Here is a 26,600-nt window from a genome sequence, read left to right as displayed (position 1 = left end):
AAGGCACCTCTACCTTGAGTTTATCTAATATAGGCATCAATGTCAATAACGTGGTGACCAAAACCTTGTTACACAAACATCTTGGCAACCCACCGTTAACAATCTTAGAGTTTTTAATCAAGAAATATAATCTAAATGTTAAAGAGAGGGATATCACTCAGTTTTGTGAAGCGTGCCAGTATGGCAAAGTTCATTCCCTACCTTTTCCCCTTTCTGAATCAAAAGCATGTAACAGTTTCGATCTTATACACTCAGATGTTTGGGGACCAGCTCCTATGTTATTTAGAGAAGGATTTCACTACTACATTATATTTATGGATGATTTCAGTAGATATTTTTGGCTATATCCTTTACGTTAAAAGGGTGACACGCTAACTTCCTTCAATCATTTCCTTATTATTGTCAAAATTCAATTTAATTCCACCATGAAGGCCCTGCAATCTGATAATGGAGAGGAGGGAATATGTCAAATTACATAAAATGTGTCAACAACTAGTGGTGGAATCTCGCTTCACTTGTCCATATACCTTTTCAAAAAATGGCCTGGTTGAATGCAAACACCGTCATATAGTTAAAGTTGGTCTCACACTACTTGCTCAAGCCTCGTTGCCTCTTTATCTATGGTGTGATGCCTTTCAGACTGCTATTTACCTCATCAATGGTCTTCCAATGCCCCTACTCAAAGAAAAATCCCCAGCTGAAATATTACTAAGAAAACCACTTGATATACCATCTCTAAAAACATTTTTGTGTGCATGCTATCCTTGTCTTCGATCATATAATCAACATAAGCTAAGTTTTCAATCAGAAAAATGCACATATTTTGGGACCAAGCTTGTAAAATAAAGGTTATAAATGTCTCAGGCGAGATGGCAGAGTAATAATATTAAGACATGTTATTTTTAATGAAGGGGACTTTTCATTTCATCAGGCATCAAATAAACAACATCTTGGTAATTTTTTTCCCTACATATCTGATTTCTCTAATCCGTTTGTTCCTACTGTTTAGGTACCTATACTTCATGTGCTTCAATTCAGCCTCAAACCTTTTGTCAACCCAACATAAGCTCTACTCCACCATAAAATACTTATCCTCATCCCACTCCTGATAGTCCCAACTCCCTGCCTATTGATCCTATAATCCCTGCTAATCCATCATTCCATCCCCCCACCACAAAATTCAATACCATAGAACCATACATGCACAATCCACATGACCAACAACTTCATTCTCCTCATTTTCATCAAACACCTACTCCTAGTCCTGACATGTTCACACCTTCTTCCTCCTCATTAGGTCACCACATCCTCACAAAGAATCTGTTCCCTCCCCCTACAGCCTCACCTAATTCTACTACCCCTGCTCTTAAATCTCCAACCTTCAACACAGACCAGTCTGCTTCCACCTCTCCTACTCCATCTGATAATCAAAGACTATTGCAACTTTCACATTCTATGATCACACGAGGAAAAATAGGTATATTTAAGCCTAAGATTTGGACAGTGCAAAAAAGTACAGACTGGTCACTAACCGAACCTACCATAGTAAAGGATGCTCTAAACACTCCACGATGAAAGGAAGCCATGGATCTAGAGTATATTTCTCTCCAAAAGAATCAGACCTGACAACTTGTACCTCCATCCCCCTCCATGAATATCGTAGGTAACAGGTGGATCTTTAGAATCAAATGGAATGCATATGACACAATTTAGAGGTACGAGGCCAGACTTGTGGTCAAATGATTCCACCAAATTCTTGGGATTGATTTCTTTGAGACATTCAACCCTGTTACTAAACCATCCACTATTCGAATCATACTAAGTATTGTAGTCTCAAAAGGATGGTCCATCAGACAGTTGGATTTTAACAATGCCTTCCTCAATGGAAAGTTGGATGAAACGGTGTATACGCAACAACCTCCAGAATTTGTTAACTCACAATATCTAGACTCTGTTTGTAAACTTAATAAGGCAATTTATGGCCTCAAACAAGTTTCGAGAACCTGGAACAACACCCTAAAATAAGCTTTAGTCGCATGGAGATTCTACAATTTAAGGTTAGATTCATCCTTATTTATATATAGATCAAAGATTGTCATTATTTTGCTATTAGTTTATGTTGATAATGTGATAATTACTGGAAATTATGGGGCTATGATAAGCAGTATAATCAAGCTTCTAGATGTACAATATTATCTAAAAGATCTGAGCTCTCTAAGCTATTTTCTAGGCATCCAAGTTCATTATTTAGAATATGAAATCCTATTAAATCAAGAAAAATATGTAAATGACCTACTTGACAAGCTTGACTTTTCTGATGCAAGTTCTACACCCACACCCATAATTCTAGGCAAAACTTTGTCAGCTCAAGATGGATCTCCTTGGACAATCTCTTTCTGTACAGGAGTACAATTGGTGTGTTGCAGTACCTAATAATGACACGCCCTGATATATCATTTGCTGTCAACCACTTAAGTCAGTTTCTCCAATGTCCAACTACAAGCCATTGGCAAGCTATTAAAAGAATTCTCAGATACATCAAGGGCACTCAAAACTATGGTCTACTGTTCCACCCTAGCTGTGATCTATTAATCAGTGCTTACTCCGATGCAGATTGGGCAGCTAACGTTGATGATCGACGATCAGTTGCTGCATATTGTGTATTCCTTGGAGGAAACCTTGTGTCTTGGTCATCCAAGAAACAAAATTTTGTGGCAAGATCAAGCACCGAATCAGAGTATAGAGTGATTGCTCATGCCTTAGCTGAACTGATTGGATTAACCAACTATTACAGGAAATTGGGTTTGTGCCATCTACACCTCTTGTGTTGTGGTGTGACAATGTCAGCGCAAAAGCTCTTATTGTAAATCCTGTATTCCATGCCTGTACCAAGCATATTAAGATAGACATACACTTCGTATGAGATCAAGTTCTAGCTGGCAAGCTTGACATTTACTATGTTCCATCAACCGATCAGATTGCTAACTGCCTTAACTAAACCCCTTGCACACAATTCTTCTTACTGAGATCCAAACTCGGAGTAGTCAAACTACCCTCTCGTTTGAGGGAGGATATTAGGAAGAAGGCCTAACAACACTGCAACAAATTGAAAGAAGGAAAGACCCAACAAGAGTCACCTCACCACCAATCCAAAAAGGAATAATGTCGGTTATAAATTTGTTGTACAAAATCCTTCAATGCCCAATACTCAGCTGACATCTATAAACCAAAATATTCTTTATTTCTTCCTTTTCTGCCCCTAACTCAAGGCTCCTCTGTGTATAAGTTCATAAGGCCATTAGGGCCGATTCAATAAATAAAAAAAAAAATACGGATCTTCTCTGCCTATCGTTCTTCTTCTTTTTCCTTTGTGTGTGTTTCCTATCTTAGTTTGCTTTTAGTTATAAAAATCTTGACATATAGTCGTTTTTCTTTGTACATATTTAATAGCTAAATATTCAAATCAACAAATCACGGAAATTTCAGAATAAAAAATATCTAAAGATTTAGAAGGGTAGAGTTTAAAATAGAAATGTTGAGACATTCAAATATATAGATAAGATTAAAGGCTTGTAGATTAAATGTACATTGTACATTTTGGCCGAAGTTGAAATTTAAAATGATAACAGAAAGTTGAAAATTAAATCGAAAAAAAATGGGGGCAGTGGGAATTGTTTGGCATGTGCTTTCACTGATCATTACGTTTTGAATCAACATCATGAGTTGCTTTTATGCTTTTTCGAAACCCATAATAATAATAATAATAATAATAATAATAATAATAATAATAACAATAATAATAATAATTGAGGTGCAGCTCATTTTCCCACCCCAAAGCCATCCCACTACCTCGTGATTTTCCCATGGAAATTTCTCTTCCTTTTTCTAGTTGCCTTTGGGACTTTTTTTTTTTTTTTTTTCTTCTTTCTTTCTTCCTTTAGGTAACACCCTTTTTCTTTTTCTATGTCAGATCCTAGTCTTATCGCTAATAAAAAAAAGCCACTTTATCCAACTCTACAAATTTAATTTTATTTACGTACACCCAACTAGAATATATATATATATACTAATTCTATGTTTACTAATTATAATAAAATTTCATTAACAGATCAATCATAATAAATTACGATCACAAAAGTAATTAGATTGGTTTTTTATCACATTTACTTAAGATTATAAATCTATCACATTTACTATTACTGTTACCAATTAGGATCAAATATTAATGATAATAAATAACTATAATAAGAAAAGTGACAAATTCATAATTCTCATGTTGTAATAGTAACAATAATAGTAAACATAACGATAACAGTAACGGTATCAGCATAATTTTCAAATGCAATTGGATTGAGTACTCTCCATTTGTCAATCAATTTACATTTTTTATTATGAATTTGAAAATGAACCCAGAAGTTAGATTGGGTATAGAACACAAGTAAATAATACTAAATGTAATAAAATGATACCTACCTTTCGAATCACTATTGATTTATTACATTTTTATGAGACAAAAGTGACCTAACTTAAATTATAGGTTTGGAGACAAAACAATAATCAGTGTCTCAGAACATCTAGAGCAACAATATCTCTTTGTTGCAATTAATGTAAAAGAATCTAACAAAAATTAATATTTATAAAAAATAATGGTCCTTGTAATAAATTGTTGGTCTAGTTATGAACAATGACATCTTACTTAACCCACAAAAAAAATAGAAAAAACCCAAATTTTCAAATATAAAAAGAAAAAAAGGGATAGAAATGGGGCTTTTGAATTGATGGAATTGAAGTGTGATTTCAACATGAGCTTCCTTCTTTGGGATAGTGCCTACTGACTTGAACCCAAACCAAATCAAATCAAACCAGGCACATGTTATCAAAGTCTTGATTAGACTCGCAAAATAATAATTAAAAAAAAAAAAGCTTATTTCTTTTAATCATAATCAAAATTTCCATTTTTGGGTAGATTTTGAAGATCAATTTTTGAACAGTTATGCACTATTTCGTCTCCCATTCATGATAAAAGCATAGAGTGTAGGGTTACTTTTTTCTTTTCTTCATATTGCTATAATAATGATATCACTATTATTATAATACTAATGATATTTTGTATGGATAACACAAATTTTGTATGATTAATGCCATTTTTCGAAAATTTCAAAATAATGAAAAATGATCCTATGTCAATATTAGAATACATTAACAGTGAGTTAATTATCTATATTATCTCTCGATCATCATTAACGAGAGTTCAAAGTGTAAGTGCAAGTGAGAGAGCGAGGAAGAGTGCTATAGCGGCCTTTAATTTTCACAAACAATATTAAAATTGAGGAGAATCACACTCTTAAGTATATCCTAATAATGATATAAAGTCATATTTTATTACTTTCGAATTTCGAGGCAAATGACATTATGATTGAAAAATAAAAGTCATCTCTAAAAAGAATATCATCTTTTAAGGGTGTTCAAAAAATCCGATTATCTGAAATACCGATCAACCAAATCCAACCCATGTGGTTTGAGTTGTATTATCAACTCATTTGGATTGAGTTGAGTTCAAATAAATGAAAATTTTATGGGATATGTTGGTTTATAGGTTCATCTAATATAACTCAAACTAACTCGAACCAACCCAAATTTATTATTAACTTTATAATATATTTTTATTACTTATAATACAATTATTTATACATATATTGATTTAATTCTAATATTTTTTTAATAATTTATTTTTTAACAACTCTTAAAAGTGGTTTCTTTGCACTTTAGAAAGAAAATTTTGACTATATAAATTGAAATTGAATTGTTAATCTTAATTCAATATATGAAACTAATTAATTTAGATTTTTACATATTTACTTTGCTTCTTTTTAGAACAAAATTTTAAATAAATGACCCAATTAACCCGAACCAGCCCAACCCAAATATTTCATGGTTGGGTTAGGTTGTATTCATTTTTTTAATAAGTATTATTTAGATTAAAAAAATTTACAATCCGAACAATTGATTTGGATCTAAAAAGTCTTTCAATCCAACCTAACCCATGGACACCTGTAATTTGATAATGTTGAGGAGAGAGAGGGGGAATTTTTCATGTAAAAATAAGGTGGATTTGTGTTTAGATATATATTGATGAGTTGAGTGAGCTGAAATTATTGTAGGTTTTGTTGTTGAAATATGATGAGACTGTTAACTCTTTCTTTGTTTCTCTCTTCTAGTGACTGTCTATTTCTTTACACTAATTATTTCCAAGGCTGCCATTGACATCATTGTCTTCTTCCACCAAACTCTTCTTTAATGCATAACACCTATTTCTATATCTACCAAGTTTAGTGGTTTAATTTGTGTCATGAATTTTTAAGCCAATTAACAAGGTTGGGTCTATATATGTTGGTACTTCCAAGTTCAAGTAAATAAATCTTATCACAAAGTTAGGGCTACATGTTCAATTAGTACGTTGGAAGTTTAGGACATGGAAAAGTATACGAAATTCTTTAAAAAAAAAAAAAAAAAAAGCATGTTCCACGATCTTATTGACATGTTTATTCGAAATTAATGAGCCTGTCGTGTTTCTAGTTGTCACATTTCATCCCATAAAATCGATGTCGATGAAAATGTTGATATCTCAATTTTATTGAAATCTTAATGAAAATATCGATAAAATATACGTGTTGATTTTCTTAAAAATATATATGTATATTTATAGATGCATAGTTATTAGTGATAAATAATCAACAAAAAAAATTATAAGAAAATTTTAAGTTAGCAAATATGCATTTCACTTTTTTTTTTAACTAAGTTAAATTTTTGAACAAATATATTGATTCATATTTCTAAGTTTTAGGAGTTATATCAGTAAAAACTCCCCAAACTAATAATGAGGTGAATTTAAATCTTCAATTTAGATAATTTATTTGTAATTGGTAGTTATTTTCACTTGATTCTATTTAAAATAAATTTAAAATTATCCAACTAAAATTACTCTTCTTCAAAAATCCCATAAAAGTACCCAGAAAGAAAAATAGAAAAATGATGTGTAAATGAATAATTACTCCAGTTTAATGAAAATCCCCACTATCTAAGAATCAGAGGTTAAAATTAAACCTATTGATACAACTAATTAAATAAAATTGGAAGCTATAAAGGAAATGGTCAGAAATGGTCTCTAAGTTTTCTTCTTTCGAAATGCATTTTTTTTTTAAGATTTGTTATAATCATTTTTCTCAATCCATTTCATCCGAGATCGACCACCCACATTTACATCAAAATTTAACTTTTTTTAACTTATTTTGAGCCTTCTCGATAAAATCTAGGGTAGTTAGCACTAAGATTGATATTTTTTTTTCTAAATATTTATATAATCTTTCCAAATTTAAAATATGTGTGTTATTTCGGATAATTTTCCATACTATAATATGAGTTGAAGTGAAGAAATAAGAAAAAAGAAATAAAAAGAAATTTCCAAAAATAGTTTTTTTGTGGGTAGAACTTGTTTCTTAAAGCCTAATTTAACTTACCTATTTTTTGGGTACAAATAACATTATCCAACCACTGAATCAAATGGAGTTATTTACTATGCCTAACAAATCTTTTGTTTAGTTATGCATTCTGTGGTACATTCCAAGTCCAATAATTGAACAATCTGACAGGATGACAGCAAAGTTTGTGACTTTTTTTTTTTTTTTAAAATAAATTTATTGTAAAATTCAGTTCTAGATCTGTACTTGCTTTTAGAAATTTATTAAGAGAACATGGTAGGTTTGAGAACATTGATTACAACAACATTAAATTTAATCCTAATCTCTATTTATGGAAGCTTTTTGATTCATTTAACTTAGTACTAAAGCTAAACTCACTAGAAAAATAAAAGTATTAAAACTTAATATCATAAATTCAAATCTATAATGGTGAGCATCTAGTTCAAATCTGAATAATATTGAACATCTAGATTTTTGGTAAATTTATTATCAAAAGTTTTTAATTTTTGAAAATGGATTTTATAAACAGTACTTGTACCATACCCAAGTTTTTTGTGTTTGTAATTTGATTAAGAAAGTCACATGTTCATTTAGGAAGGATGACATGAAACTATTTAAAAGGTTTTGGGTGTGAATAAATAAGTATAAATTTCAAAAATTAAATAAAAAATAAATAATTATCAAATGAAATAATAAAAACAAAATTATATATATAATTTCTCAAAGATATGTGACAATAATTAACCCATTTATTATTAAAAAGGTACAATTAAGTAGGTTAAGATGTCTAATTATGTATTTTATTTTATTTTCATTTTAGCATGTTTCTATATCATTTCATTTTCAAACATGCAAAATGTTAATTTAACTATTTTGGTTTTTGTTAATGTCTAGTTTTAATATATAGAAGGATAATTTAATTCAAAATTTATGTATTGATGTATAGGGAAAAATCTTATTATTAACCTTTATATAATAAAGTAGGCATATTTAAAAATAAAATATATATTAAAGTAGCACATCGAATTGTATTTCAATATACATATGTTTTTTTTTTTTTAGTGAATATCAAAATTGTATTCACAAGCACTATTGTTAATTGTTAATTGAACTGTGTTTGTTTTGGATTTATTTTTTTAAAAATATAAATAAAATATTATATTCATAAGAAAAAAGCATATAATGTGAACAAACTTCATCAATTTTGTTTGAATAAAAAAATTATTGGGAGGATGGAAGTTAGTGAAAGAGAATGGAAATAATAATGAGGTTATTATGATTCGATTTTTAAGGAGAAGCTTTTTGGGTGGATAATTGGGGATGGGGAGGTTCAGTTTCCGCAACCAAACGAAATCAAAGCATATGATTTGAATAATGAGCACTCCATATGATTAGGTTATGGATATTGGAACATTCGCAAATGGCTACATAATATATAATATAATATAATATAATATATATAAAAGCAACTTATTATTATTATTATTATTTGGGCAAAATTATGTTCAAAATCTTTCCACGCCCATAATGAGCTCTATTCATTTGGATTCTTTTGTTGACGTGGCTTCTAATCCTTCAATCACTTTTACTTTGAATATTTACATTCTCACTCTACTTACTTTTGGATATTTGTAACTACACCCTCCAAAAAAAAAATATATATATATATATATATATATATATTTATTATTTGTGGTGATTACTTGATTTTTGAAAATTACTTTTTGCAATGTTTCAAAAACTAAAAATTGTATTTTTTTTAACTAATAATTCACCTGTGCTGTTTAGGAAGAATGAAAAACCATTCTAAAATTTTGATGGGAAGACAAACACAAGTTTCAATATTGAAAAAAGAATCCAATAATTATCGAGATATGTACGCTACTTGATTTTAGAAAACACTGAATTAAAACGAGATTAAATATATGATTGGATATATCCATAAATCAAAAGCTTGATATTGATATTCAAGATTAACCTTCTAAAGAAATTCAAGATTAATCAACATCTTTGGAAACTTTTATAAATTCTATTAACACATAATGAACAATCATCTATTCATCTTAATGTGAATATGTGTATTAATAATAAGATTTATAGTTGTTTCATTAAAAAAAAAAAAATTATGACTTAGTTTCGATGAAGAAATAATCATGTCATAAATTAAAATTTTGATATATTTCTTTATTGATGTAAATATCGTTGATATTAATATTTTATTGATTAAAATCTTAATATAGACATTAAAAATATTTTAATCTTTAGTGACAAACAATTTACTCAAATAATTCCCTCTTGTTTTGTCTTGTCTTCTCATTTTGATTATTGTGCTTTCAAAATATTTCATTTGATATTTGAACTTTAAAAAAATTGCCATCCTCAAATCCAATCTTTCAAAATTTATAATTTAATATTTAAACATCAAAAGATAAATGACTTGGATGGTTAAAATAATAGGTACATGCATATAAAACAATTAAACTCAAAGTAGTAGTAGATATAATTTAGATCAAATTTTTAGAGTTTATAAGTGATGAACTATATCACTAATAAGATCAATATCTATTAATGATAGAGTCTATCATTGATTGAGACTATCAACAACAGACTCTATCACTATATGTACAATATTTTAAACATGTTATTATATACTTAATTAATAGCCTACAGATTGTAATTAAAAAAAATTCAAGACATTTATTCTCTAAGTGGGCCGGACGATAATACTATTGGGCTTCATAGAAACAAAATATAAATGGACCTAAAGACCCACCCGTTACGACCCATGACATTTGGAGCGTAAAAAGTCCGCTATCTGGTAGCGTATTTCGCAAGCGACTCAATCTCTACATAAATCCATTCTCGCCCGAACTTCACTCTCTCAATCTCAGGCTCACCTTTCGTTTATGGTTGTATCATTTCCCCAGGTTAGAGTTCTCCATCGTGTCTCTCAGTTTCTTCATTCTTTGTCCTAGGGTTTGCTTCTAGAGTTTTATTATTGCCTAGTTCTTTGCATTTTATGGCATTAATATCTTTCCGAGGTAATTTTCGCGTTGGATCTTCTGCTTTGTGTTTTGATTTTTGATTTACTCATACACTGGTTCGAACTTCTAGGGTTTTATTGTTGCTATCATGACCCAATGTAATACGGACCATTCCAGTAGTACAATCTTCTTCCCGTCAATTTACTGTTACTCCATTTCTTTTATCTTTAACTAATTGCATTCATATTCTTAATTTACTGGTGATTTGAGATAAGGAAAATTTTGGAGTATTATATTTTTCATATTAGTTCTTCGTCTTTACCGATAACAGTGACTTAGTATTTTCGGATCATATGCATTCGCAAAGAGGTATTAGATTAAAATCCCTTGATTGCTTTAACCATATGCGCTGCTCCGTAAATATTTGAATTTGATTATAAAGGATCGGAAGTCTAGCATTATCTTCGGAAACTAAAGAGAATTGTGAGCTTCTTTATGTGTTTTTCTTAAATCTTATTTAATTTCTAGAGCAGTGCTACTAACACTAACAGGGAGATATTTTGAAATAATACATGTATTGTATCCGAATTCTACTCTTTGATTTATCAAATAGGTTAGGTCATAACTATATGTGTTCTAACGAAATTGTGGTGCTCTTGGTATGATATTTGATAAGAAATTTGTATAATTTCAGATTATAAAAGTCATGGACAAGAAATGTATTTGACCGGAGGAGAGTACTTTGTAAAATTGCTTTGGTTAATTAAATGGCACAACGCAATGCTTCTGGTATGGCATTGAAATTGCTTTGCCGACCGAAAAGTGGTATATGCACTCCGTTCCCATCTAACGTTGTCTCTGATTTTGTTTGTTTTGTTGTATTTTTCTCCGTCTTTGATCAATTAGTAGACCTATTCTATGTATGTGCGATAGTGGTTTGAAGCACTTGTACGCCTACGGAAAAGTGTTAGGGGCATCTATAAAGGCTATTTGTCTTTTAAAATGTAAGGCAAATTGCAAAAAGCGCATTTGAAGTATAAAGTATGATGATACTTGTAATTATATTCTCAAATTTTCAATTATAAAAATTGGGCCTTCAAACTTTTATAAGTGATAAAATTGGACCCCTCAAACTTACAATAATTGTAAAAATTGGAGACCCCCAAATGATAAAAATTGAACCATCAAATATATACAATTGTTATAATTTCTACAATTACGCATGTTTGAAGGTCTATTTTAAAACTTTTATAAATTTTAGGATTCAATTTTTAATAGTTGGAAGTTTGATGATATAAGCAAGTACTACCATATTTTAGAGGTGAGTTGTGCAATTTGCTTTAAAATGTTTCAGCGTACACACGGGTGGAAATGCCCTAATTACATTTTGGCTATTTGAAAGGCTGAGGTGTATCACTTGTGTAGGAAATGTGATTGTTATTTGATTGACGGGAGAATAGACGACATATTGTTTTTTTTTGTTAGTTTCTTTCCCTCCTCTATTTCTTTTCAATTGTTTGTTAAATTTGATATCTGTTTACACTTTGGTTGTTAGCTTTTTTCTCCTTTAGTTTGGGGTGAGTGACTTGAGCTGCTTCGCCATGTTAATGTTGAGCTTAAAGATGAGAAGTGTCACGGGATGGAAGCATAGTATGCGTATATGATAAAATTTTTCCCCTACGACACTAAGGAATCCTCCTTGATTAGCCTATAAGTTGGATCCAATTTTTCCAAAGACACCCACTAAGGCTCACGAACCCTAGAGTAGGTTGTTTGCTTGACTCACGTTTGAGAGGGAGAAGAGAAGAACACACTTGATTGTGGAAATAATGCTTTATTATCAAATATCATGAAAACCACAGTACACACTCAAGAAGCACTCTACTTACAAGACCAAACTCTAGGGATTATGAAGAGAATTACCTGCTTCACAATTGAAGTCTCAAGTAATGTTCTAGTAGTTATTGGACAAGCCCCAACCTTCTATAATTTATATTGGTGGGAGGAGCCTACAAATGAGGAGTTAGTGGAGGAGTAGCCCAAGTGGAGGTTAATCGCCCACTATCCTACAAAATAGCCTCCATGTCACACGATCTCCTTCGTTTAAGGAGGGGACATGCCCACTACTTCCCCTTTTTAGCTCAACTACCCACTTTCTATATATAGCACACCACTACCCTACATTTTAGGACCACTCTCCACAATCCACTTTAGTAGGTAGTTGTCCTTGGAAGTCTCCACCTTTGGTGTAGCCTCATCCCATGTGTGGAACATGATCTTCCCACCTTTAGGGGAGTTTTCCAATTCTTCATGAGTCACGTGTGCAACATGTGCATTGCCCGCTCGTGGCTGGCAGGTTGAGCGCAGGCTGCACCTCTTATGCATTGCCTTGTGTGTGCGTGTTTATCGCTCGATGCTTGACGCATGTCACAATCTAACTTCGAGATAGTAGATAGTGAACCCACTTGTGTAGATAGTGCAATGGCGAAATGTGAGTGTCGACACATCTGACAAAGACAGAGGGCCAAGAGAAGTGCCATGATGCGACCGAGGAGGACGGTGCATCATCCAACACACCAACATAAGTGAACAAGCATGCCATGTTGAACGTTAAGCAGAAAGCCAAGCAACCATGTCATTAGTGGTGTCAGTGACAAGCTTAATGGGGCCAGATGGAGCCTTTGGCCGTGACCTCGGAAGGTGGGGTTCCATTGTGAGTTTGGACGAGCGGCTCTAGAGTTAAGCTGTATATTAATAAGATATGCAAGCACGTTGAATTTCATGTCAATCAGAATTCAGAAGGCCGCGCTACGTTGGTGAGTGATCGTTGGCCACATTTCGTATGCCTGAGTGACAAAGAGGAAAATGTTCAAAATACACTATAGGGGGAGACATGGTGTCAACTCTCTATCACCCATGGACCCTATGGCCTAAGTGAACTACCCCGTGACACATGCGTGTGTCATAGTGTGGGGGGACATTATAAGACAAGTGTCTTGGGTGTTTTCCATCGAGAATAGGATTTCATGGATAGTGTCGGACGACATGGGTGTACTGGCATTGCACCCCTTCCATGGGTCGGAGGTTCGATGTAGCATCCGATATGCCATTTTAATTCGACAAGGACTCATAAGGGTTTAATTCTCGATATGTCCAGATGGATCGATGTTCGAGAAGTCCCGAGTTGGAAAGTTGTCCACAGGGTGGTTGATAGCGTGCTCGAGCAGGAAAGAGAAAGTGGATGACATCCCGATACTCGGGATGGCATCCTGAAGGATCAGTAGGACTCGATGGTTCCTAGTTGGCTTGATACTTGTCTGAGTTGCCCCGTAAGCATTGTAATGGCCTGATAAAGCCTAATAGGCGACCATTAGGTTAGTAGAAGCTCGGTAGGCACTGAAAGTAGGCCGATAGAGCCCGATAAGCATTGTTATGTCTCGAAAAGCCTTGATGAGTGTTTGAATCACTCGATAAGCCTCGGTGAAGTTTTATAAGCCTTGGCTCAACGAAGGGTCCGAACTCATCTCGATGAATTTTTGAAGTGATGTAGATATATTGAGGATGTGTTGTTGGGAACTAAGATGATGAAGAGAGATGCGACGTTGTATTGTGATGACCTTAGCCTCACATAGGGGCAAGGTTGAGCCTTAGAACTTGGCCTAGAGTAGAGGCAAGTTGATTAGAGTCGCACATGAGGAAAAATACACGTACGGGTGACGTGTATGGCCGAAGGAAGTTTAGTTCCACATGAACTTAGTTCGGTTGAGGATGAAAGAACCTCGCTTAAGATCCGACAAAGCTTCAAAAAATCGAGCAAAAAGTGAACTGGGACTTGAGTTTTCTTTAAGGCTGACCATGATCGTGTGAATCATGGTACCGCATGGTTGGAGAAGTATGACCGTGACATTTGGTATTAGAGCAAAAGTTGGCTCTGATACATTTGGTATCAAAGCCACTCTTTTTTAGTGGAGTTAGATAAGACAGAGAGAAATAAACTCGAAGGTTGAATTGAAGACTTCATAGATGCTTCATGAGCGCCAGTTTGGAAGGGCATATGTGAGTTAGTATCAAAGACAGTACGTGGATTGAAGTCAGATTTCGCCATTTAGAGAAATCCGTCCCATCAAGAAGAACCAAACTCTTTTGCCAAGAGTTGGTTGTTCCATTGGCAAGAAGAAGTATAGAAGGTGTACCAGGTAGGTGCCTTCGGAAAAACCATTACCATTAGAGGGATAGTGTTAATGGTTGCAAGCAGAAGAACCGGGGGTCAAGGAGACATGCACAATTCAAGTGCATTTGTGTATCAAAAGTCTGTATGGGCAAACGTCCTGGCTAGTAGAGCCAAGTGATTGGGAAGTAACTTACAAGAACGAGTTGTTATCCCGCGAGAATGCTCCTTTTGTGTGGAGCTATAGTGTCCCTTAAGTCATTTCACATGCCTAAATGGGATAGCTTCACAGTTTATTGGGCCAGTGCGCGTTGGAGATGACCAATAATTCAAAGAAAGAAAAGAAGTTGAATCAAGAGCAAGAGAAGTATCTTCGCAGCGTTGCCACATGAGGTGGCCAGTGAGTCGGTTGAAGGGTAGTGCCAATGAAAGAGGGGGTTTTGTTTTGTTTTTCAACTTTGAAAACATGTGGGTAGGTGCCATGATGCGTGAAATTCCGTGATAGGCTTGCGTGCCTCACCTTGAGGGGTGCATCTTAATGTATGCTTATAGAGTGTGTTATAGCCTTGATGATGGCCAAGTTATGTGGGATGAAAAGATATCCTTTTTAGTGGAGGGGGGAGGATGCCAAAACTTTTTCCATGCATATATTGTGAGTCTCGGAGGCCAAGTCCTGGAGTGGGACGCAGGAGGCCGGTGGATGGGATAGCTCATATGTATTGACACTTTCCATACTTGGTCTGACGTACATTATTTCAACGAGTCTGTTAACAAGCCAACCCATTTTTGGATCATCATTGGGACGACGTCGAGATTAAGTAAGGGGAGAGTGTTATAATCCCACGAGAATGAAAGTGGATTGCAACCTCAAGTGTCTCATCGAGGACGATGACAGTTTAAGTAGGGGAGAGTGTCACAATCTAACTTTGAGATAGTAGATTGTGAACCCACTTGTGCAGACAGTGCAATGGTGACACGTGAGTATCGACACATGTCAAAGACAGAGGGCCAAAAGAAGTGTCATGATATGATCGAGGAGGATGGTGCATCATCCAATATACCAACATAAGTGGGCAAGCATGCCATGTTGAACATTAGGCAGAAAGACAAGCAACCATGTCATCAGTGGTGTTAGTGCCAAGCTCAATGTGCGCCAGATGGGGCTTCAGGTCGTGACTTCGGAAGGTGAGATTCTGTTGAGAGTTTGGACGAGCGACTTTAAAGTTAGATGTATATTGATAAGATATGCAAGCACATCGAATTTCATGTCAATCGAAATTTAGATGGGCGCTCTATGTTGGTGAGTGGTCGTTGGTCAGATTCCATATGCATAGGTGGCAAAGAGGAAAATGTTCCGAATACATTATAGAGGGAGGCATGTTGTCAGCTCTCCACCATTTTTGGGCCTTGTGGCCTAAGTGAGTTACCCCATAACACATGCATGTGTCATAGTGTAGGTGAACCTTATAAGACAAGTGTCTTTGGTGTCTTCCTTTGAGAATGGGATCTCATGGATAGTGTCGGATGACACGGGTGTGTCGGCAATGCGCCTATTTCCATGGGCTGGAGGTTCGATGTAGCACCTGGTATGCCATTTTTATTCAATAAGGACTAAAAAGGGTCTAAGTCTCGATATGTCCAGATGCATGGATGCTCGGAAAGTCCCGAGTTGGAAAGTTTCCTATAGGTTGCTTGATGATGGTTTTCGATAAGCGTGCTAGAGTAGGAAAGAGAAAGCGGATGACATCCTAACATTCGAAATGGCATCCTGAAGCATCAGCAGAACTCGATAGTTCCCGGTTGGATTGATACTTGCTTGAGTTATCCCGGTAAGCATTGTAATGGCTCGATAAAGCCCAGTAGGCGACCATTAAAGCTGACCATGATCGCGTGTGAATCATGATGTCGTATAGTTAGAGAAGTACGATCATGACGACGCATGCCTGGTTTCACGGTCATGCTTGTCTAGGGCCTATTGCCCATGGCCACATGCCCATCTTAACCCCTTTTATCATGCTTTCATCTTATGTATTTCATTTTGTAAGTTAGTTTGCTTTGTTAGTTCATCTTGTTGTAAGTGACCGCTCGCCCATGTCTATATACAAGGGTGATAGTTACAAAATTGTTTAGAATGTACTAGATGGGGATAAGACTAACCATCATATTCTCATACCCAGAGTGGTATGCTATAAAGTTCTTGTTGTTGCCTATTGCTTTTTAGCCTACTACAATCTTTCTTCTCTCAACTCATATTTTCAAACGTTTGCAAAAACCTTTTTCCTCTATACCCCTTTTCTAAAACTGTTTTCTCCAAAATGGGAGTAGAGGTTGTGAGAGGCACCTAGTGTGCCATTGGGTATCTGAATTCGAATTGACTGGCTTGTTTGTGAATGGGAGCAATTGTGACAGTTAAGTGAAGCTTGTGAAGCTTCAGAAAGTGCGATTGTGACAGTTAGTATCAGAGCCAAGTTGGCTTACAGAGGGAAAAATCAGTAATCATGTCGGTGACAAAGAACATGAACAAGTCCCAAGTGGATAGGTTGGTAGAGATGGAAGAGCAAATGCTCTACCTAAGAGAAGTCCCTGATAGTATTCATTTCTTGGAAACTTGATTGCAAAAAGTTGTTGAAATAGCCGACGAAATTGATGTGGTAGTTGGCCACCTAGACGAGTTATTCGTCAGAGAATTGATGATGAGGGTTGAGACCCTAGAAACAAAGGCTGCACGATTTGGCAGTTTTGAGCGGGGAGATTGCTTAATGGGCTTTGTTGCCCATATAGAGGAGCTCTTGAAGAATTGGACGACTCCTAGCTATAATTCAGATGGTAACTAATTTGTTTGAAGATTTTCAATCAGCTCTCGACATTGTGAGAGTCGAGATTGCAGATGTGAGTGCGAGGGTGAATCTCACTATCCGAGCAGTAGGGAACCAAGCCCCACCTGGGGGACCAATCCAAGTAAATAGGATAAAGATCTCGGAACCAAAACCCTTCTGTGGGGGTGTGGGATGCAAAGGCCTTGGAGAATTTTATTTTTGACCTATACCCCAAGGTGATGAACACCGTGACAGAGGAGTCGAAAGTCACACTAATAACCATGCATCTAGCTGAAAATGCAAAATCGTGGTGGAGATCATGATTTATGGACATGCAAGAAAGACGTTGCACGATAGATACCTAAAATAAATTGAAACAAGAACTTTGTTCACAGTTCTTTCCGGAGAACATTGAGATTTTGGCCCAATGGAAACTTTGAGAATTGAAACATACAGGCAACATCTGAGATTATGTGAAACAATTTGTAGGACTTATGTTAGATATATGTGACATGTCCGAGAAAGACAAAGTTTTTTGCTTTGTTGAAGGGTTGAAACCATAGGAAAAAACGAAGCTGTATGAATAGAGAGTACAAGATCTTTCTTCTGCCTATTCGGCAGCGGAACAACTATATGACCTCAGTACAGACTCAAAAGACGTGAGAAAGCAACCAACTTCCTCAAATGGAGGAAATAGAAATAGTTGTTCAAGTCCTCCTAAGCCTGGGGCAGGAGAAAAGAACACAGGTGGGGTTCGTAAGCCATTCCAACAAAAATTTGGGAACAATTGGTAAGGGTCGTCACAGCAGTATAATGGCTATAATCGTCCACCGACCTGCTACATATGTAGAGGACCACATAAAACAGGTGAATGCTCGAATCGAATGACCTTTAATTCCTTCCAAGCCACCCTAGCATCGGGCTCAGAAGATAAGGCCGAAAAGGTTAAGCTTGTACCTGAACAGGTCGAAGAGAATGATAATCATAGGATGAGAGCGTTGAAATTCTTGTTCGCTCTCTAGAAGAATATGAGAGAGATAAAGGAACCACTAGAAAAAGGACTCATGTATGTGGATGCGTGGGTCAACCAGAGATTGGCCAAGGGTAACATGGTCGATTAGAGTCAAACCCACAACTTCATGATTGAAACGGAGGCCCGTCGTCTGAACCTACCCTGGGAAAAAGACGCTGGAAAAATGAAAGTCGTGAACTTCGCAGCCCTACCTATTATGGGGATAGCAAAAAGAACACCAGTGAAATTAGGGGATTGGAAAGGCCTTGTCGACTTCGTATTGTTAAGATGGACGATTTTGAAGTTTTGATGATGGAATTCTTACTCGAACACAAAGTTATACTGATGCCCCTCGCCAAGTGCCTAGTAATTACTAGGTCTACACCCATCGTAGTTCAAGCTAATATCAAACAATTGAATGGGATAAGAATGATTTCAGCCCTTCAATTGAAAAGGGGCCTTGCCCATGACGACCCGCGTTCATGGCTATTTTGATTGAATCAGTCAAAACTGTGGAAGAGAAGGTCCCTCAAGACGTCTTGTGTGTCTTGGAAAAGTATCGTGATGTCATGCTAGATAGTTTGCCCAAATCTTTACCTCCATGGAGGGGGATCCACCATGAGATTGAACTTCTACCAGGGACAAAGCTACCCGCTAAGAACGCATATCATATGGCATGGCCAGAATTGGTCGAACTCCAAAAACAATTAGATGAGTTGTTGAGCGTAGGGTTTATTAGACCAGTGAAAACTTCTTATAGAGCTCTATGCTGTTCCAAAGAAGGATGGAAGCCTTTGGTTATGCATTGACTATCGAGCTTTAAACAAGCTCATTGTTCGTAACAAGTACCACCTACCCTTCATCACAGACTTATTTGATTGCCTCCATGGCGCCAAATATTTCTCAAAATTAGAACTTCGATTGGGGTACTACTAGGATTAGATTACCGAAGGAGACGAACCTAAGACAACCTGTGTTACTAGATATGGGGCCTTTGAATTTCTCGTGATACTCTTTGACTTCACCAATGCCCTAACAACTTTTTGTACACCGATGAATTAGGTGTTCCACGAATACCTCGTCAAATTTCTCACAATATATCTGGATGATATCATGGTCTATAGTGTGTCAACGGAAGATCACCGATGCCATCTCCAACTAGTCTTCGAAACTTGAAGAGGAACCGACTATACGTAAAGAGAGAGAAGTGCTCATTTGCCCAGAAGCGTATAAACTTCCTTGGCCACGTAATCGAGTATGGTCGAATTGGCATGGAAGAGGGAAAAGTGGTTGCTGTATGAGATTGGAAGGTGCTGACATTTATGACGGAGCTACGTTCCTTCCTTAGACTAGCCATTACTATAGGCGGTTCGTAGAAGGATTTTCTAGAAGGGCAGGACGTTTGATCGATTGTTGAAGAAGGACAACCATTGGAGTTGGACTACTGAATGTCAAGTCATTTTCGAGGGCTTGAAGAAAACGATGATTGAAGGGCTAGTTCTTGGAATTTCCAACGTGACCAAACCTTTCGAAGTTGAGACAAATGCTTCTGATTTTGCGTTGGGTGATGTTATTCTTCAAGACGGACACCCGATTGCTTATGAAAGCAGAAAACTGAATGATGCGGAGAGAAGATATAGCCTCTGAAAAGAATATATTGGTAGTAGTACATTGCCTGAGGGCTTGGAGACAATATCTCTTAGGGGCCAAATTCGTGGTCAAGACAAACAATAACTCCATCTGCCACTTTTTCAACCAACCAAAATTATCATCAAAGCAAGCACTATGGCAAGAATATTTAATAGAATTTGATTTCTAATTTGAGCATAGATCGGGTAAATGCTACCAAGCGGCAAATGCTCTTAGTCAAAAGAGTGAACATGCAGTCCTATGCATGTTTGCGGAGTGGAATTGTGCGCGAAACTATTAAGGCTCACTTGACAAATGATACATCGGCTAAAGCCATTATATAGTTAGCTAAAGAAGGGAAAAGGCACCAATTTTGGGTCAAAGACGATTTACTTTATGCCAAGGGTAATCGCTTACATTTTTCGATCCGGTGAGCTATGAAGATTACTAATGAAAGAGTGTCATGGCACGCCGTAGACAAGACGTAATGGTTGGTAGAGGACTTATGCTGTTAAAATAAGGTTACTATTGGCTGAGTCTCCAAGATGATGTCATGCAATTTACCAAGACTTGCCTTGTTTGCCAGCAAAATAAAGTCGAAAGGGCGAAATTAGTGCGCTTGTTGGAACTTCTACCTTTGCTTTCTAGATTGTGGGAGAGTGTATCCCTTGATTTCATCACCCATCTATCCAAGGTTGGGGAGTTTGAATCAATCCTTGTTATTATCGGTCGGTTTTCAAAATATGCTACATTTATCTCAATGTCGATGATATTTACGACCATGATGACTATCCAATTGTTCATCAAGCACATCGTGAAATTATGGGGTGTTCCCATGAGCATCGTTAGTGATCGCGATGGAAGATTCATTGGAACCTTTTGGACGAAATTGTTTAAGATATTGAGATCTACGCTGAATATTTCTTCCAGTTATCATCGTCAAATGGATGGCCAATCTGAACATTTTAACAACATGCTCAAAGAATATATGCATCATTTTATCGACGCTCGACAAAAGAATTGGGTTCAGTTGTTAGATGTTACCCAATTAAGCTTTAACAATCAACAAAGCTCCTCAATCGAAAAGATGCCCTTCGAGATAGTATGTGGTAGATAGCCACTCATGCCACTCCTGGTGGACCACCCTTATGCAGGCAAAAGCTTTCAGGCACATAACTTCACCATAGAGTGGAGTCAACCTCCGAGATGGAATACATCTACTTAAAGGAAGTGTCTAAGAGAATGAAGAAGTGAGCCGATATGAAGCACAGACCCCTCGAGTTCCAAGTTGGGGACAAGGTTCTGATTAATCTGCGACCAAGACAATTCCATTTTCAGGACCATAGAAACCAACGCCTCTTACAAAAATATGAAGGACTGGTTGAGGTGATTGAGAAAGTCGGGGAAACCTCATATAGGGTTCAGTTACACTCATGGATGAAGATCCATTCTGTCATCCACGGGAATATACTGAAGCACTATCACCCCGACCTTAATGATGAGCAGCTTAACGTACTGACTCGTCCACCCGTCATGATGAAGAATCCAACTGAAAAGGAAGTTGAACAGGTTCTAGACAAACGTACACTCCGTATTGGAAGACCAAGACGGAAGCTGACAGAAATCTTGGTAAAGTGGAAAGGCCTCCCCGACGAAGAAATCAGTTGGGAGCGTGCAAAAGACCTGAAGAATGTTGTTCCAAAGGTCGTTGAGTTTGAGCAGAGTCAGTTGACGGGGACGTCAACTAATTAAGTGGAGGAGAATGTCACGGTCATGCTTGTCTAGGGCCTATTACCCATGGCCGCATGCCCATCTCAACCTCTTTTATCATGCTTTCATCTTATGTATTTCATTTTGTAAGTTAGTTTGCGTTGTTAGTTTATCTTGTTGTAAGTGACCGCTCACCTATATCTATATGCAAGGGTGACAGTCACAAAATTGCTTAGAATGTACTATATGAGGATAAGACTAACCATCATATCCTCATACCCGGAGTGGTATACTATAAAGTCGTTGCTATTGCCTAATGTTTTCTAGCCTACTACAATCTTTCTTCTCTCAACTCATACTTTCAAATGCTTATGAAAACTTTTTTCCTCTAAACTCATTTTCTAAGTTCCTAGTTCTAATGAGATTAGATACCTAAGTTTAATCTTTTGAATTGGTCTAATAGGATTAAATTGATTTCCATAAAAGATCAAATTTGTAATAAATCTATCTATAAGGAACCTTTTGTCTAAGGTGGATTTTGTCTATGTTGGGGTATTTAAGCTGATAGAAAAGGAACACCCTTACCTGAGAACCTACCTGGAAAGGTAAATTAGATAGATTTGCTACAAGCATGTAACAGTTGATCAAAGACTTCGTTAAAGAGTTTAATGGATGATGATCAAAAGTTGTTCAACTTTCCAAAGTAACTAAACTTTCCAAAGTAAGAGTTACTTTTGGGAAAATCTAAAAAGTCATTTAGTTAAAATCCTTAGCCATGTTTTTTCTAAGTAAACTAAACCCTAGATTATAAAATACTCAATGGGAGGAAAAGATGTATATGATATGTCAATTCCACTCACATTCTCCCTGAATGTTTCACGCCGTGAGATTCATGCTTGGCCTCGTGGTGTCCTGAGAGCATCCCCCTTCAGATGGTGTTTGCATGAGTCAATATCAAGGTGGACAGAGAGAGTATTTATAGTAAGTGGGTAAAAGATGTATGTCAACATGTCCTGCGATCTCCTTTATTGGTTTGCACCGTGAGATCTTTTTGCACGACCTCGTGGCGCCCTAGGAGCGTCCCCCTTCGGATGGTTTTTGTGCGGTTGGTCAATATCAAGGTAAACTCCAGAAACCTTATTGAGCCGGTCTTACCCCTGAAATGGGAGTCTTATTAAGTCGACGGTGTTGAGCCAACCTTTAACTATACAAATCTAAAGGTAGTCCCGAATAAGCAGGAGTTCATTGTTAGTTCAGGATTAAGATCGAGTTACCTAGGTCATCTAGGTGAAATAGTCAGTCTTAAACAGTAAATAACGTTATAAAGTAAGAGTGACTTATTTCTTGGTTCTGATCTTATGCAAACTCATTGCATAGGACGTCCCCATTCCTCATGTCATAACATGTACGAATTAGGATCACATCATATGTAGCACTTTAAAACTCTTTGTAACAACTACAGAGTAGGCCGCATCCAATGGTGTAACTAGAATAAGGTACCCAACCTCATTCATGTACCATAGATCATTTTGACTATTTACTCGAACCTGATCTACTATTATGTCTCCACATAAAGTTTAAGTACTCATACAATAGTCATGAGTCTTAGTTTATTGGATTTAGACTTTCGTACAATTTATGAGATTAATAACAAGTATATTGATTATATAAAACCCAACAGAAAATATATTTAAATATGATTTAAATATATGAAGATGAATTTGTGTAAAAATTAATTTAATATTGAATATTAAATTAATTAGAATTATTTAAATTATTTAAATAATTATTTATTAATTTTATTTGAAAATTAATAAATTTTGATTTTAGAAATAAAATATTATTTAAAAATCAATTTTGGATTTTTGAAAATTGAAAAATCACACAAACTTGAAAAATGGGTTTTTCAAGTCATCTTCAAAGTTGCTTACAAGGAACCCACCACCTCTTCTTTGGTTTTACTCCAAGCATGAACTGCATTCCATGTAGCACATCTCTTTGCATGATAGTCTGCAATATATTGAAGAGTTTGGAGTGAAGAAAAAGAGAGGATGAACCGACTGAATTTTTGCTAAAAATTCGAATGAAGAAGGTGCTCTTCAATGGGTTGGTTTAGTGAGCTTTCTCCATATTCCCTTTGATTCCAACTTATTTTGAGTCTCACAACTCAATCTAGAGCACCAAGAGAATAGTGTGGAAGATCTTATGGTGGTCTACACAAGGATTCAGAGGATTTTATAGCTAGAAATGGAGATTTCGTTGGTTCGGCCAAGGTATGTTCTTGAAACACATTATACTCTGTTTTTAGCATGTTTCTTTTCAACCAAAATTAATGAATTAGAGTGCTTATGGATCCTGATTTTTTCCGCTGAGTGATGGTGTCGATCCAACAAGGAATTGGAGCTAAAAGCAGAGAATAAAATTAACAGTAGGCCAGAATCTCTTTTCTCTAAAGGGAAAAATCATTCTAAGAGGAATTACAACAACAGAGGCCAAAGGATGAATAAAGACAGAATAGTATTAAAGTGTTTAATATGTCACAAGGAATGACATTTTAAAAGAAATTTTCCTGAGAGGGGTAAAACTTCCAGAAGAGATGAAAACATAAGGTATAAAGCCTATAACAAAGAAGACACTAATCAGAACAGAGACTTTATATGAGATTATCATAAAAGAGGAAGGGAACATGAAAGAAACAATGGACCTGTTAGAGATGATATCTTTGAATATACTGTGGTCTTGGCAGTATCCAACCAAAAGGCCATGGAAATTGAAATTGGGGAGGAATACTAGGTTTTAGACTCAGGATGTACTGATAACTTGTAGAAATACAAGTTATTCTGCCTTTTTTTTTTAATCTAAAACAATTAGGAAAAAGATTTGAAAATGCGACGATTTGCTAAGAAAATTCATTGAAATAATTGAAACATGCGATCCCATGCACTCAATGCCTAATCTATCTATTTTAAAGCTAAATCATTTTGTTTAAGTGTAGAATGACTGAAGATGCGGTCAAATGAGAAATCTCAATGCTTGTACATGATCACATAGCTAGGCGAGTCAGTGACTCCAGACGGTGAGACATGGCATGACACTTGGGCGGTGGAGGTCAAATCAAAGATTGAGTTGGTGGCTAATAAGAAAACTTCATTGTAGAGCCAATGAACTTCTGACGCGCAGCAAGCGACGCATCATGGTATGGAATTTAATGTACCTTATTAACAGAATCATAAGTAAGAGAAAAAAAGCTATCTTCATCGTCTGTAAATAGCGATGAAATCGTCATGCAAGGAAGAATGTGCCAAGAGAAGAATCAAGAGTACAAATTCTGTCAAAATGAGCCCTTTCTCTTACATCCATTCAAAAACCTTAGTGAAAGCTTTGGTTTCCTGTGGGAGTAGAAGAGGAACTCCATCTTTCCATACCTACAGTAAAATAGTCATTGCAGAAGTCGAGGGAAACAAGAAATTGTGCACCACAGCTTGACTCCCTTTCTTTATTCTTTATCTTAAAGCGTATTTGTATTGTTTAACATTGCAAAGAATCATTTCTTTAATGAATACATATTTAGTCTGACTTTCATCCATATTCTCTTTATTCATTATGAGCAGTTAAATCTTTCATGGGTTGAGAAACATCTAGCTAACATGAACTAAGTAATATTTAAATCATTCGTTTTACTTGTTTTATGTATGCCTAATGAAATACTTGGATAACTCGAAAGATTACCCTAAGTAGATTAAATCTCAGTTTGAGAAAATTAGAGATGTAGAACTCATAAAACAAGAAGAGAGATTCCTTAGAAATAAGTAACATCTTTTGCATTACACACTCATCGCATGCATCCTAGAGATAAAATAATGTGGCCATGTACACTGAGAAGTGTAAGTTCTAATTTCTAGTGCATCACGTGAACACGTGATTTATATATTCACTTAGGAATTGTTAGCGAATATTCTTCTCAACCCTATCATCGCATATTCACATTCCACAATCATCGCATATACTGTTTCACTCAAAGTATAAACCCCCGTCGTATCTAACTTAGTGTTTAAGTAATATAAAAAATCAATCTGATTTGTATCAATTGCTTCAAGATCAAAGCAATTAGACTTTATTGCATACTTGTAAAGAAATCCCTAAGTTCGACCTTGGACTCACCAAAACTCTAGTTGAGCTTGCATTTGGGTTCAATTAGATAAAACAATGCGTTATAGCATTACAATTAATATTCATTTCATCACATGTTTTGACTGCATCAAGTTTTTGGTGCCATTATCGGGGATTGCGGTAGCTAAGTGTGTTAAGACTACTGTTTTTTATTTTCGCAGACCTCGATTGCTGGTGTATTGCACCTTGACTGCGAAAAGGTATAAATGTTATATGAGTGAAGGGTCCACGTCCAAGCTTGTATACGACCTAGAAATTGAGAGAACTTTTCTCAAAAGACAAATAACAAATTGAAGAAGACAACAGAATAGAGCTCGAAGGATGGCAGAGCAGCAAAATCATCCGGAAGTGCCACGAGCAGTGATCAACAATGAAGACGATGCACTTGCCAACCCCATTCTATTGGCAGACGGTCACAATAGACCGATTAGGGATTATGCATTACCCAACTTGTATGATTTCTCATCAAGAATCATGTGATCAGCCTTGGATGGGACTAAATTCGAAATGAAGACCATAATGCTTTAAATGATTTAAACAGCTTGTTAATTTGGAGGAAAGTATGACGAGGATCCCCACGACCATTTAAGAAGTTTTAATGAAAGCTACAATACATTTGTATTTCCTAACATC

The 26,600-nt window shown here is 35.8% G+C and overlaps 1 long non-coding RNA gene across 1 annotated transcript; it reads left to right on the top strand.

The window, feature by feature from the left end:
• Window positions 1–10,255: 10,255 nt before the first annotated feature.
• On the top strand, window positions 10,256–25,383 carry LOC120087075 (uncharacterized). Its single transcript, XR_005484412.2, has 3 exons — window positions 10,256–10,405; window positions 11,157–11,287; window positions 24,793–25,383. It is a non-coding gene; the product is annotated as an uncharacterized LOC120087075 (long non-coding RNA).
• Window positions 25,384–26,600: the final 1,217 nt, after the last annotated feature.

This window comes from Benincasa hispida, chromosome 9 (assembly GCF_027475165.1).
Source record: "Benincasa hispida cultivar pf3 chromosome 9, pf3_genome.v1.1, whole genome shotgun sequence".
Lineage (NCBI taxonomy): Eukaryota > Viridiplantae > Streptophyta > Magnoliopsida > Cucurbitales > Cucurbitaceae > Benincasa > Benincasa hispida.
The sequence above is the reverse complement of the archived record's forward strand: the minus strand, read 5'-3'. Positions and strand labels throughout refer to the sequence as shown.